Raw genomic sequence first — 15813 nt, 5'->3', positions numbered from 1 at the left:
GGCCATCTACCGAATGCATCTTCGTGGAAATCACAGACACAAACACGGACACACAGATTAAACTCCTGTAAGACGAACACAAGAAAAATCAAGAGCAGTATTCTTGCTAAGGATAATCACGATGAGGACAACTTAAAATAAACTGAGACAAGAACCTCCCACCTCGATTTTAGCAAGGTAACCCACTGAATGCGAGAGAAGCAACATAAAGCAACCACAAAATATTCTTTGCTTTTTATTGCAAGTTAACGTTTTCAGTGCACCACCAGTGTGCAACACTCTAGCAAAATTATGCACGGTTACAAAATTGGTGAAATGTCAGGTGCAGATGTCCCCATCACAGCATGCCACGAAACAAACCCCCACAGTTCGGAAAAACGAGTGTCGTGCACTCTCATCCACTGAAAAATAGTGGCAATAAAACGTTACTAAAACATACAGTTTGAACAGATGAGTGTCGTTTTAAAACAAATCAGCTGATTAGCTGGCATCAGACTGAAAACAAAATGGACCCAAATAGCCCGCAGAAAAAGTGAAGTTTCAATGATCATTTAAGGCTGTGCAAACAACCAGCACAGTGTAGTAGTGCAACCAGACCTTGCTTTGCACGCTCATGGTGACATGAGACACAGGACTGGGAACGTGGTGAAACCTCTTGAAGTGTGCAGACTCTCTTCACGCTAACTTTCTTCTGTGAGCAATAAACTAAATAAAATACCATTCGCATCCACTGTCTGCAACACAGACAAAAAAGGTGAAAAGAAAAAAAAGCACAACCCTGTCAAGCAAAGAAACACATTACAATTTGCAGATGCATTCTGTTTTCAACCTGCCTCAGGAACTGTACATATCAACATTGTGATTTTACTCGACAATGGCCTATTGGCATACTATACGCAGCCCATTCTCAGGGATCGATAAGTACTCTTGATTGAAAGTTCGTAAATGCGGTGCCACTGGCATCTGAACTCCACTTTTTTTGTTACCAACCAACACTATGCCTTCAGTGCGAGCTGCCTGCCGGGGTGAACTTCCATAAAAATCACTGAGAGCGTCAGCCTCAAACTGGCAAAGCTTTTGAACAGCCGAGGAAAGTGAAATAAAAAAAACAGCCTACTCTATCATGCACCATGCTGAACACCAGCAGCCCAGCAGCAGCAATGCACTTCAAACCCTGCAGCTACTCACTCCACTCTCTCCTCCAAGAAAAAGACATCCAAGGTGTCAGGGTTGCACAAGGTCCATCCCTATCTATGGCTTCACTAAAATTACTCCAGTCTACTGCCGGACACAGGGAGACACACTAAACATAGTAAGAGCTTATCAACCACTTTGGTTTTTCAGTACCACAATGCAGCAGCACAAATCTCAAGCACTTTTTTGCCCAGGCAGGTTTTTAAGCCTCAACCCTGAATGTATCTTTTGCCAACGGGACTCCATGCAGCACCTCCCAACAAATGGTTGCTTGACAAAATGCTTTGGCAAAGTTTCTCAGAGGGTGCAGAAATGTATGAGCCTCCAACAGGTGGGGCAGTGGGCCAAGCCAGCAGAAAGAACACAGCAGAAAGGCGAATAAGAACATGGGACAATGCTGGGCATTCATCAAAATGCGGAATGTGACCGTAAATATAGTAAATACTGCACCAAGAACTTTGCACATGCAGAAACCAAGCATACAAAAAAATAAACCCTACGGCACCAGCCACTTGCAAATCGCCTCATCTGTCTGTGCAGATTGGCATCCATTCATGGTTGCTTTAAACTTTACTCATTGTTCCACTGATGCTTTGCCAAAAAACAACTTTCTGGCTAATAAACTCACCACAGTACAAAGTAAGAAGGCGCATGTGCTAATGAGATGTTACCAGACAAGTTGGATAAAGATGTCCGATTCCTAAACATCTTCTATAAGCTCACAATGTGCACTGGTTGGTCCACTGGTTTATTTGTATTTCTGCTCACAGGAACCCTACGATGGTGTGCACACATCAGAGCCTTTGCCAAAGCATTTTGAGTCATGTTCCAAATGCATTCAGGTAAAAGCCCAGCACTGTCCCAAGTTTTGATTCAATTTACTGCTGCTCTGGTTTTGTCATACGATCGTGCACATATGAATAAGGTACCAGTTTTCCGCGATTACGCACAAAATAGCGAATTAAAGCATTTTTTGCAGAATAGTATGTTAGCAGTCATATTCACTTTTTTGATGCTATTGTTGCTACAGACATCAGTGGCAACAACAGTGTGATGAAAAAAACGACTATTTTACCTCACTGGCACAAATACAATGCGCAGGAAGTAACGGTCCTTACACATGACCTTGCACCACTCTCCACTAGTCAGAGGCCTCAGTCACAGGCTTTCTATTTGCATGAACAGTGCCTGGGTTTCAATGCTGTCAGCTGTGCTGGGCCGACCACACAATGAGAACCTGCCCAGAAAGTTGCAAGGACAAGAAGTTTAGCGGAGCAATTCGCCATGTGTGCAATGACCCCCCAAGTTGGGTGCTGCCCCAAGTGCATTCACGAATCCACTAAGGCCATGGCCAAGGACACAGGGTTAAAATGAACTCAGCTGCATAGCTAAACACAAGAATTGTACTCCAAGTGGAGACAAAAAAGTGCATCTGGCTTTTACAAGGTCAAGGAAAAGAGTGACAGCCTTTTGCCTTTTTTGCTTCAATCCCTGTCAATTTTTCTCCATGCTAAAAACAACAGAACCTAGACAACATCACACACAAGTTAAGGTAAAGCTATGGACGTCGTGTGGCCAGTGTGTCTCGTGAGAACAGAAACACCTTGGCAAAAGTAATGAACATTTTGCTTATGCACAACTTGTTTTCACAGATATGCCACCACATTACCAAGGTTCATGCACCTGGACGCTGTTAAGCAACAACAGCCTGTTTTTTTTAATAAATTGACAAAGATCTCACATCTATGGTGATTTTTTTCCAGTTGGCTATTGCAATGTGGTCAAACACAGCACAGCAAGAATGAAAGGAAAATGTGCACACAGCTGCAATAGTGACTCACGGCAAAATGTCAATGCATAGCTCATGGCTCTTAATTCCAGGGTGGCATAACAGGACAGAAAGGCATAAGGGTCCATCCACCAACTGACATCCACCAACGGACAACAGCCACTGGTAAATAGTTAGGTCATTTCCATGAGTGTCACGCAGCCACAATGACTCTGTGACCTTGCCACTGACCCAGTCTACACTTGTACTGTTTTCAATGAAGGCAATCAAGCTGAGGCTCACAACTGCAGCAGAAATGGCAGGTGAGCCTCCACCATTCTGCATGCTGTCATCATGCTCCCATTACCAACTTGTCTGCATAATGCACTGTTTGTCCCATAATAACAGCTGTCAATGCACACTCTCTACAACCTAATCAATCACTGAGGTATTGGTGTTCCAGGAAACTTCCAGTAGCATGCCATGAACCAGCAAAAGAGAAAAAAAATGGGACCACATATGCACAGCTGTGATCAGGTTCTGCTGATATTCTGTGCTCTGCATAGCTGATTTGGTCTCTGATCGTCCTATGCCTTTTGCCAACGTTGCTAAATGTGCGCTCACTATCTGCGCACATTCAGTTGTAAATGAGCGCTGCACGTGTGTGCCCTTTCCCCATCGCTATATCGTTTGCTGCTGCCCTGCCCACAGTACAATGCCAACTAGACAAGATACCTCCCTTGCTTATTTCTGATACAGAAAAGCCACTTTGAATGGGCCACTGCCGGACGCAAGTGCGGCAAATGAATAATCCCTTCAGCCACACTGAGATGAGGTGCGCAAGGAGGTATGGAGCTCCCCCTCCTCTGTGAACCCTCAATGCACCAGAGTAGGCTCGGGTCCCTTGAGTTACTTCTCGGCCATATCCAAAGCAATCACTTGCTGGCATCCTGCAGCTTGTTCTGCTTGCCAAGGATCTTCATGAGCTCCTTGGACATGTAGTATGGCTTCTCTTCAGATCCATCATGCCTTTCACAGTCTTCCACTGCACGCAAAAGACACACAACAAAGCAATTAACCTGCACGTTTACGCCCTCAAGGCATACAGCACTGCAGAGGGCAGTGGGTTACATAACATTGGGTACATCATATTTTCAGTACATACACCAACAGAAATTAAAAATTTTGCATATAAAACTGCAAGAATAAAAAATAGTTTGGTGCACATATTAAAATATTATGCTGTTTTAGACAGTCTGTTATACCACACGCAGTGTTTTGGAGCAGCAAAAAGTTCGTAATCATGTCATTTACTATCGGGACAAATGAATCAGAAATGGCATTAGTGCAACATGGAATTATGGCAACATTACGTATGCAGTCTGAGCGCCATGAAGTGGAACCATCAGCTCGCTACACAACTTGTCATCGCGATACGTGAAAGAGACATAGCCGTGCAATTTTGAGACAGGATGGTCAAGGCCAAGATGCATTTCGTGCTTGGTGCACTGGGTATGTGATGGTAGCTGAAAAGATGAGACCTGCCACTTTATTTCAGATGAATCATTTTGGTTGATACACAAGTCATCACCCACACTGATGATGATGCAAACTCTAGTTGTGAACAAACAATGGTTTTGTAAAAAGAAAAGATGAGGTCAGTGTCAATAGCAGCTGAGCTGACAAGAGATTTCTCAAATATCCCTCCTCAAGCCTGAGTTGCATGGGACATTTTTGCTGGCTCAAACTCTGATGTGTGCACAAACGACAAGCATGATGACGATCGATGGAGTCCCGTCACCGCTAGTTTTGTTTTCTTAGCTTCGCTACCACCCCACGGTGATAACAGCTATAAGGCACGTAACAGTCAGCCCAGCGCAGCTGTGCGCAGTTTCGGATGATGTTTGGCACGTCGCTGGTCTTTGCTTATTCTTCTTTCTTTAGAAAGTATTTTGCTGTTCTGGCGTCAATGTGCATTCTGCTTGCTTCCGTCCACGTCGTTCTTCCAGTGTGCTAAAACTGTGTGCTCATCAGACTCTGTCTGGCGTTTCTGCGGTGAAGCCCCTTCATATGGATACTGCCACCTGTAAGAGGCTAGACCGCTACTATATTGCACCAAGAAAACAGCCGCAGATGCCCTTAACATTTTGAAGCTGTTTGGCTTCGACAATTACGGCAGTGTGTACGCTGTCAAACTATTTGAGCCTCCTAAACATTGAGAAATTGCGCATGTTTAGTTCATAGAGACTCAAGGCGAAACATCGCGACATTTCCAAATGGCGGTATCTTGTACTTGTCGTATGATTAAGCTCCCTTTTCCTCATGGAATGAACTGCCAGCATGCGGCAATGCTAAGCCTTGCACAAGATCAACGCTCTCACATCTATCAAGAACCGCCACAGCATGGCTGCCGTGGGCTCACGGGTCAGAAAAGGAAGTGCAGCACTGCTTAGGCATGACTGTGACAGAAGCTGTGCATGCCGTAAATGTTATGTGGGTGTTCGACGAGAAAAGGGGGCTAGCAGAAAAGCTGGCCCGCGACTTTAGTGACTTTGAGGCCGCTGGTATCACTGCTAGGCCACCGTGATGGCAGATGAAAATAACCAACTTTTGCAGTGCCAGTATAAATAAATACTGAGTCTGTTTCCCCCCCCCCTTTCATCATACTAATGTCTCCTTTCTTTCTGACAGATAAGTGGGCAATCATAAGTCATTTCTGTTAAGCCATACTACCATTTAGTTCGTACTTCTTCCAAGCTCCGGCCAATAGTCAGTTGTTGTTTCATAAAAAAGAATGCAATCATCAGCAAAAATATGCCCTCACATAATTCATTAACATAAGCTAGGCTCCCTTTCAGTCTCGTGACAACATCTGTACAAGAAAAGGCTGCCAAAAATAACAAGATTACACAAAAGCAGGCACTGGCAAATGTCCAAACGGAAGATGTGGGATAAAATCTTGCGTATTCTATAGACATCTCCCAACCTAAACAATAAGGACGTGCGAGTGACATGGGAGCCAAAGCGTCCGCCTAGTGACAGGGGGGTCATGATCATCAACCTTACTACATCCATTGCACGACAAAGGCTGTTCCCATTGACCTTAAATTAACTCTGTCCCGTGCCAGCTGTGGCCAACTTATCCCATAAACTTCATAATCTCACCCGCCCACCTGACTCTCTGCCACCCTCTGCTACATTTCCCGACTAGCCCAACAACGTACGCTCTTAAACATTTGCCTTTGTTTAAAAACCCACTCAGTAAGCCTAAGGGATCATAGGTTATCTACCCTTCACATTACATGCCCTGAGCACGCCCATTTCTTCTGCTTGATTTCAGCTAGGATATCAATAACTCGCATTTCATCGCTGACCCAATTCGCTTTCTTCCTGTCTCTTTATGTTACACCTATCATTTTCCTTTCCACAGGTCACTACATCGTCCTCAATCTTTGCTCAACCCTTTCCGTTAACTTCCAAGTTTCCACTCCCCAGGTGAGCACCGGCAAGGTACAGCTGCTTTATACTTTCTTGACGAAGATAGATTTTTAAGGTGCAAGAGCACTTGGCTAAAAAGTGCTATGGCATAAGGTATTTTTCGTCTACTCAAGGATGGGGTCAAAGACTCATTTCCCAAGAATGTCACCCCAGAGAAGCCGAGCACCAGGCCAAGGGAAAGCTTGTACACGTTGTATCACTGATGGGTACACGGCAGCACTGGGGATCAAACCTCGCACCTCCCACATACGAGGCAGATGCTCGCACCACCAGGCCACTGCTGCGGTATTATATATTTATTCTTCTTTAGAGATGTTGGAAAACTGCTATTCATGATGTGAGAGTACCTGCCAAACACGCTCCACCCCATTCTTATTTTCCTTAGGTGTTCCACTCTTGTGGCCAGAGTCTGCATTCACTATTTGCCCAAACTAGTGCAGTTAAACTATAAATGTAACGAACCTCCATGAAGTGAAATCCCCGATATTATGAAGTTTCAACTCCCCAACGACACTCCCAGCGAAGCATGTGTATTGGTGAACCATATGAAATGAAGATGTTGCAGCAGCTGGCCACGATATAACGAACTCACTGTGCTGCCTATCATTAGCTAGAGCAGTGTTACTTGAAATCAAACTGAACCATGCCAAAAGTATCATGACGACTGAATATTAACTGCCATGAGAGGAAAGACTACAATCGCAACAATCAACCTCAGCTGATGTCTGTGTCTCTATGTGACAAAAGTAGCAGTCTCCACAGCTTTCACTCCTTTAACATCACATCACAGAGCACTACAACGATTGTTGCTCCAAAGCAGCTAAGAACAATAGTACACAACAAAGAAGCCGTGGGACAAGCACTACATGTCTACTGCCACCACTCAGTTGCCCGTGTGATTCCTGCGACAATAGCCATTACAAGCCTGGAGCAGGGATGGAGGAGAACGCTGGCGACGTGAGGCAAAGAGCCTGTTTCCTAGGGCAACGGCAGCCAAGCAGACCAAGAGAGGGGACATGCTGGAAGAGGCAGGTGCCTCCACAGCCGGTCTAGAGGTGGTGCCAGCACAGGTGCATGCACTCTGTATGTGCACTCGCCAGTCCAAGCGTGGTGCTTCTGACTCCCTGCACTACCCAATTCTCCCTAATCCTCTAAATAGTGGAATTGTGTGAGCTGCGATATCAGCATGATCATGAAATATTTCTCCAAGTTTATACGACTTCGATTAACGGGTTACCATGAGCATTTTCAAGGCAATTTCATTTATATTTATGGCATCTATATTTATGGCTATAGTAAAACTCGGATATACCATATTTACACAATTGGAAGTCAACCTATTTTTCAAATTTTGAAAATCCGAAGTGGGGGGCTCGACTAAAAATCAAAACCCAAGCATCACATCATAAATAAAGGCGAGACAAACGAGATATCAGATATTTTACAGCGTGGTTGCATTTTTTCTGCGCGCACCGTCGCATCGCTCTTGGTGCTGGCCTTCAGCAGCTGCTATGTCAGCACACAGAACTGGAATCCCCACACCACGCGAGGCGGCCGATAGTAGCTGTTGATAAGCAGCAAACCGCACCAGCCCACTCGTCACTCGTGGCTGCAGATTGCGTCTGCTGATAGCGACGGCGGCCCGACAATGCATTCGCATTATACTCTTAAAATGCATCATCCAAGTTTTTCTTTTTTATTTACTTTTAACCGCGCACTCGGTCCTCAAGGGAGTGTCAACACTGATAGAAGGGCCGCTGTTCCAATTGCCGCAGCACCCCCACTCGGAACCGCAGCGGCGCCGGGGAGTGTCGGTAGCAGACGGAATAGCCAATGCTGCTCATGCGTAGTTTCTCTTTGGCTCTGACGCATTTGACTACTGCTGGCCGCGTTTCACAAGTTTTTAATGTAGTGCTTCGTCATTCGTTATTTGTGCTCCGGGTCTGGTAAGCGACCGGCGCTCGTTCGCGGCTACATTTGAGATGGCTGTCATATTTTACGCCGAAGAAGCGAACAACTGCGCTCCGGGCCACAAGTTCAACGTTCGCAACAGGTGATCAGGTGCGGCAGTGGCAGCTGCAGCAAGGCAAAATTTTCAGCTCTTCCACGTGATGACGTGATGTGGCTGTGTGCAAAGTGCGGGATTTCGCTGCACGACGATGTTCGAACGACGAGCTGTAGGACCGCAGCAGCGATCACGACGGCAGCGCTAGTGAGGACGATGGCGCGAATATGGACAAGTAGTCCAGTGACAAATACATCTTCGGTTTGGAATGTGCTCACGGGCGCTCCCGCGCGTGGCAGCACATAGCGGCTGGCAATAAGCGGAGGCTGCAGGATAGTGCTATCGCGTTCTATTATTAAAGAGAGACTGAGGAGAAATTGAAGTTGGCTTGTATCGATAGAATACCAGCTCCTGATCACAAAAACGCCAATCTTACTGGAAACAAAGCTCTTGTAAGGTGGAAGAAAGCAAGAATCAAAATACAGGTATCGCCGCCACAGGCCAATCTCGCAAATACAAGCGTGATGAGATCATAGGACGAGAGACGCCATCTTGGAAATTTCCTTCCGGCATGGACACCACGAATCTCTGAGGCTGAGAAAAGAAGGTTGCGCGGTTCAATATTGAAGTAAGTTTTGTTTTCAAACCGATAGTGCACTTTTATCACACAAAGAAGACGCACAAAAGACAACCTGAATGTTGGAAGAAAAGAAAACCAATGTTTGGCGGCGCTGCAGCCGACCAGGAGAGTTTCGGTTTGTTATTGCGTTTCGCGTCTATGATCTTTACGTGTCCCGTGGTTTTGTTCTTGACGCACCTCGATTTACAAGCGCCGAACAGCAAAAGAACTCCAAGTGCCGCTTCAAGTTAACCTTTGAAGGAGCCTGTTAAGGCTGGTCCGATGATCGCCCCGGTCAATGAAAAACTATGACGGCACGATGGTCGGTGATCGTACAAGGCAGTTAGAAGTATAAAAAGCACTTGTGTCTTCGTACGCTCTCCAGTGCCAGTCATCTTCCAACTACTTAACGGAAATCGTTTATTAGGGACGAGAGACAAGATTCAAGGCAGTTAAGAAAAAAGATTTGGAACCTGCAGTGACCGTGACTCCACTCTCCTCCAACTCGTTTGTTTACGGCTCCATTCAATTGCTTTGGCAGTTGGGCGGAACAGTTCTATTCGAGCTCTCAGCTAATTTAATCCGGTCACAATACACATCTGAAGGGACATGCAAGTGAGCGAGATAACCCGGTCTAGTGGACCCCGTACCTCCGAATTTGCGCGGAACGCGTTAAAGCGCCATGCGTCGGCTTTACTTTCAAGGCGCCAACTTTAAACACGAGCGCCCTTGAGCACCCATCCGTTTTTTGTGGCAAAAAGAAAACTGGCCCTTGCAACCGCAGGAAACCTCCTCGACGCCGCCTGTTGCATTGTGCAACAGCGCCATTCAAGGAATCGCAATCCATTGGCCCCAAAGCGTCGGAGAGCCTCCGATGCGCGCGACGCGCCGACCTTGCCCTCGCCCCTGGCCCCTCCCCGAAGTAGGGTTACATTTAATTAACAATGGCTGCTCACGGCGGAAGGGGGAAACAACCCGCTGGTGCCTAACCTAACCGTGCTCCTCAAAAGCATCGCACGCTCTGTGGGGCTGAGGTCGCTGAAATACAGGCCGGAGTTCTTGCGAGAACTTCGTTGTCGGGTTCGGGAACGGGATCGATCGTAACGCTGGCAAGACGTCGGTGCAAGCGTAAACGAAGCGACGGTAGTGACCCCCGATAGATGCCTTCAACGTGTGGCGACGGAAACTTTAATTTCGGCTGCTGCTAGACCACGCAGCTAGCCGCCAGAAATCATGGAGTCTGCGTATACGTCACGTTTCATGTCATTCCATCCTATGATGTCATAAGAGGGAGCCGTGACGTCATAAGAGGGCGCCGAGTTTGAATCAGAGCGACGGGAAAAACTTTTTCAGCTTCGAATCGAAATTTCCTTGAAATAAATGCATCTTTCACTCCTGGAAAAGCGGTAACAAAGCCATGAAATGCCGAACTATCAGATTTTGCTAACAAAAAAGAATTGATAGAGTTCTCCTCACTGTCCCTTTAAAGGCCATGTGTAAACGACCTCGAAGTTTGTTTTTTTTTCAGAAATGTGAATGCAGACTACGCATTTTTTTTTTCGAAGAAACGGCTATAGTAAAATGCATCTGGCTGTGCTGACGTACTTCCCGTGGAATAATGACATCACGGCTCGCACAAAGTCTAGGATCGCGAGGCATATAGATACCAAATACAATAAAACAGTGCGCTTTGAGGTGGCTCCACCACTAAGCTAGTCAGCTGCGAAGAGAAGCCAACTTTTTGAAGACTTTGCGGCCGTGAGGCAGAGCGCGCAGCGTGCACGGAAAAGTAAAGCTAGCAGGTGGCGCGGGTCACTGAGAAAGAAAAGCCTGTAAAAGTACAGTGAGGACTACAAGACGGAAGAAAAGAGTGTCCGTTCTTAGCATGGCAACACGAAGCACGAGGAAACGGCAGCAAGAAGCGGAGGCACGGCGGCACTGCGCAGGTTTCTTTACTGCCTTTGAAGGGGCTCTGAAAGAAGGCTCTAATGAAGTTGCGGTATGGCTGGAACGTTCAAGCAAGCCGCTTTACGAATATTGTCCAGTAACAATTTTTTTTAATGCGCTTCGTAGATGCCTAGTTATCTATAGTCAAAATTTGAGCTTCATCGTCTGCATGCCTCTCCCTCTCCTCTTGCCACTTTTTGCACGCTGAAAGGGCGGCGCTCCTCTGCCGGCCCCACCTCCGGGGAGCAGAGCTTCCTGACCCGCCAGAGCTACTCGGCTTATTGGCAGCAGCCATGGTAGCTGCCTGACGTCTGAAAGAACCTAACGAATAGCAATCTCTCACCTTGCACAGTGGAGCCCGCTTATAACGAACATGAGCGTCATGCGGCGTCCGTTCGTTATATCCCGAAGTTTGTAGTAAGTGGACCACAGCTTTAAAGACAGCTGCTTGTCAAAACACAAAATTTTTTCTTTCCGAAAAATCCGTGATGGCCATCTGTTTCTGCAGCGCAGATCCAATGAAAAAGGTTTCCAGTTTATTTAAAGCAGAAGCGTGCTATCGCTGAGGCCCTTGGCATAGAGAAGTTGTCTGGGGCTCTCTGTGTAGCCCGTTGTTACAGGCGCACTTATGGGTGGTGGCTCCGAAGTTTCATCCTCATCTGATTCGTCCCGCACTTCAGAAACAATGCCCTCGTCCGTGCACGGTTTCGCAGTATCGGCGTCGTCATCGACAGAAATAAAATCATTACAACTAATGTCATGACCCCTTACGTCAGAGTCGACGACGCGCTGCCACAAATCGCCGCCGGGCTGATCATCTTCCGGAGCATCAGACCCGGCATCAGACACTAAGTCGACGGAGCCGGCCTTGAGGAAGCAGTTCCACTCGCCAGTGGCAGTCACCTCCACCCAGGCCGTTTTCATCATCTCTACCGCTGAATACAATGAAAATGGGCACGATGTTCCCGTCCTCCCGAGATTTGAACGAAGCCAACGAAACGTCCGCACCGCAATAACAGTGACAAAAGCGCGCGATGAGGTAGACATGCAACGTGCACAGGCGGCAATCAAGCTAAGGATACAGGCGCACAGCGCCAGCGGAGAGACCAATGAGGAGCGTCCGTGAGCGTCAGTGCAGCCACCTCTTGGCTCCCACGCAAGGCCTGCTTCACGGAGCGTGGCCTCCGTGATTGGCTCGGGCGGCGGCGCGGTTGATCGCAGAGGCCACGCACAGATTAGCAAGATAGTGAGGAGAGGGAAGCGGAGTTGCGAGGAGCGGCGGGAGGGCAATGTTGCAATGGTGGTGAAAAGCCTTTATTGAAAGAAAGAGGTGAGGCTCTCTAAAGAGCCCCGCAATGGGTGGAGTCCTTATTCCGGGACCCCACAGGTCGAATCCACCAGCTTAGCCCTCTTGACAAAAGCCCTTTGGGCCTGAAGGTCCGAACAGCCAAGCAGGGCCGCCTCCCATTCCTCTCTGGTAGGGTTGGGGTGGGGGGAGAGAGCTGAGTTGCGCTGGCAAGCCCAAACCATGTGGTAGGTGTCAGCCACCTCTCCACAGTGTTTGCACCTGCCACTGAACGCGGGATCGAAGTGTTTTTGTACTGCCCGGCACAGCATTCTGTTCATGAATAATCGGAGTAGAACGCATTCGTTTGCTTTCCCCAGTCCCTTTGCAGGGGCCGGGTAGAGGCGATGCCTATCCTTATAATAGGATGTGATAGCTTTGAAGGAGAGTAAGCCGCTACCTTCAGGTTCCAAGTGCTCAGGAGCCAATGGGAACGCCCGGTGAATGAGTGCTCGGGCCGCCACGTCTGCAGCTTCGTTTCCTGCTAGGCCCTGACGGCCCGGAGTCCAAACCAGACAGCGGGAAGTAGGATCGGTATCCCGGCTGCAGTTCCTTAGTATTCATTCAGCTAGTGGAGTTATCCAGCCAGCCTCATAATTGCGACATGCCGAACGCGAGTCTGTTATTATGTGTTTGGATTTTGAATCAGAAGCAGCTAGGGCGATGGCAACACCTTCAGCTTGTGTTGTGCCTGGGGCTCGAAAGGAGAGCCCATCCACCTGTATTTCTTGATGTATGACCGCGGCCGTGTGCCACCCCCCGTGGGTTGGCCCAGCTAAATTGGAAGGCGCGTCGGCGGGGAAGGGTAGCTCGCTCGAGAGCGGCGCGAAACGGGGCGGGCAGTTGGCCTGCGCAGAGTCTCAGGAAAACATGCCGCGCGTCGAGTGCACAGAGGGGTCGGAGGCAGGTTATCTCGCATCGCGGTGCCGGGTTTACGCCGTCCGTTCGCTGTAACCGATCAGCAGGGCTTAATGACGTTCGTTATACATGTGACTTTGTGCCATTGAAACAATGTAAATTTTGACGGTCACACAGGTCTCGTTCATTATAAGCGAGAGTTCGTCTTAAGTGGGGCCGTTTTATGTAGGCTCGACTGTATACGCAGGTGCGAGCAATGGATGAGGGTGCGAACATGAAAAAGTGCATTCTCGCGCATGATAGTGGGTTTTCTGCTGCGTGTAGAAGTGTTATATTTGGCTCAGCTGTTCACAACAACCCAATGCAGTGATTGAGCAAGTTGATGTGCTCTCATTGGAAGGTGTTTCAGAGCCCCTTCAAATGATGATGAGGCCACGGAAGATGACACCATGATCATGCAAAGCTTTGGTTTTCGCATGGTATTAAACTGGCATCAGTACTTCCACAAGGCGAAAAGACGAAGACAAAGTTGAAAACGTGATAACATGTGATAACTGATAATAATTATCACATAAAAAAAGAGACTATAACAGCAGGATGTAAGGTATTTCTGTTTCTTTCATAAACCAACACATCATACTTAGTAAGCAGCGAGAACGCATAGTCAGAGCAATGCCATCACCAACAACTGATATTGTACAGACACTGATATAGAAAAGATTTTTACGGGTCTGAGCTACTTTACTACAGAGGGGTTCTACAGTACTACCGCCAGACAGCTGAAACGGGCTTCCCAAGCCACGCCTTGCTGGGCCAGCATTGCCAAGGATCTTGTCGGTCACACTTTTAAGAAATGTAGTATATTGAATGCGCTCTAGGGCAACAAAGAATTTCAATGGAAAGATATCTCTGACAAGGGACTCCGAGAAGACTGCACACCCGACGACGACACTGAATAAAGCCCTGGCTCTAAAAACACTTACTGGGTGTGCATGCACATATGCTGGAGCCAGACAGCACATGCAGCGAAGCCCATATCTGTAGTACATGCCAGATATTGGCGCATGCGCTGCCATTCCGCACGCACATCGAAACAGATACACCGGTTTACAACAATCAAAGGACTGGGTGGCTCCTGCAGCGAGTGTGAGCTGCTCTTTTCTTCACGCCATGAAATTCTCTGATCAAGCGTGTCAGCACAAGAGGGGGACCAAGGCAGCACCAGGCACATGGAGATGTGTGCCCCTTTTCGACTCATGGTGCAAGGTGGCACTGGATGTGCAAGCGTGCAATGCGTACGCCTTACGAGTGTTCACAGAGTCGCCGAGTCAAGTGCAAAATGCAGGGCAAATAAATGATTCCAGTGCAATGCTTTCCCCATTCGCATTCTACACGGATGAAAACTTTTATTCCATTTTGTAATCTACAAATAACAGCTCGTATTATATGCGGGTTTTGACAGCATGTGTGCTACAACCATAACACAGCCACAAACATCCGAGCCCGTTCCACCACTTCATGCATCACTGCTGATACTGCCATACACACCTTCTGCAGTTCATGCTTTCGCATGCATTTTCACAGGCATAATTCTCAAACTGCCATGCTGCCAAGTAGTATTTCCGCACAACAGAATAAAGGTTTTACACAAAATTTACAGTTCAATGCAATAGAGTTCTATACATGGGTACACATACTGTGGCACCTAGCTTGAAAACACATTTCGAATAGCCGAGACAGACATGCTGTGTAACGTGTCGTAAAATGGCGTGTTCAAGTATTTCGGAAGAATGTATTTTAGTGTGGAAAAGCCATAGTTTGTTCTGCATTGTGGTAATGAATAGATCATACGCTGTCGTGTCACATACGGTGTCCGATGTGGTGTAAGTGTCACAATGCCGGAAAAAAATGCGTCGTCTTCGGCTATAATTTTTTATAGAACGATGAAAACCTGTAATCGAACATTCTTGTTACGGGTATCATTCTGTATTGCTGGTAGATAGGACGTGTCGGAGCATCATACGGTACATTAGCAATTACGCGAAGTATTCTTTTTTGCAGTACTAGAAGCTTCTGGATGTCAGATGCTGTGGTTTGTCCCCATACAAGAAAGCAATACGATACATAAGAATAAAAGAACGCATAGTACAGATTAAGCTTGGTTTTTGCGGGTAGAATATGTTTATTCCGCGAAATTATCCCAATATATCTGGAAAGGGATAGGCACACTTTGCTTTCGTGGGCGTCCCACGACATAGTAGCAGTAGCGCGTTGATTCTTGTAGCCCGCAGAGCGCACCATCACCTCCTAGGCACCCTTTTCATTCACGGTGTACGCCACTGGCATATCAAAATACACAGCCGTCTGGTCGGCACTGCCGATTTGCCCAAGGTTGCATCCTGCCGCTTCTCTCTTTCGCAGCATGTAGCGCTGAAAAGCTATCAGCTTTTCTTCGAAATCGCTTGGCAGCTCCTGGGTGATTGAAGTGCGACGTCGGAGGCTCAAGTCGAAGCGCTTCATGAATTTCTGAAGCCAGCCCCATCTGGCTTTCAAATCCTTTGGCGTTAGGCCTCGCTGCC

The 15813-nt window shown here is 47.4% G+C and overlaps 1 pseudogene; it reads right to left on the bottom strand.

The window, feature by feature from the left end:
- Window positions 1–14861: 14861 nt before the first annotated feature.
- LOC144115908 (uncharacterized) lies at window positions 14862–15490 on the bottom strand (annotated as a pseudogene).
- Between the last annotated feature and the right edge of the window lie 323 nt (window positions 15491–15813).

Source organism: Amblyomma americanum, chromosome 1 (genome assembly GCF_052857255.1).
Source record: "Amblyomma americanum isolate KBUSLIRL-KWMA chromosome 1, ASM5285725v1, whole genome shotgun sequence".
NCBI classification, from domain to species: Eukaryota; Metazoa; Arthropoda; class Arachnida; order Ixodida; family Ixodidae; genus Amblyomma; species Amblyomma americanum.
Note: the sequence above shows the minus strand (reverse complement) of the source record. Positions and strands in the feature narration are given on the sequence as shown.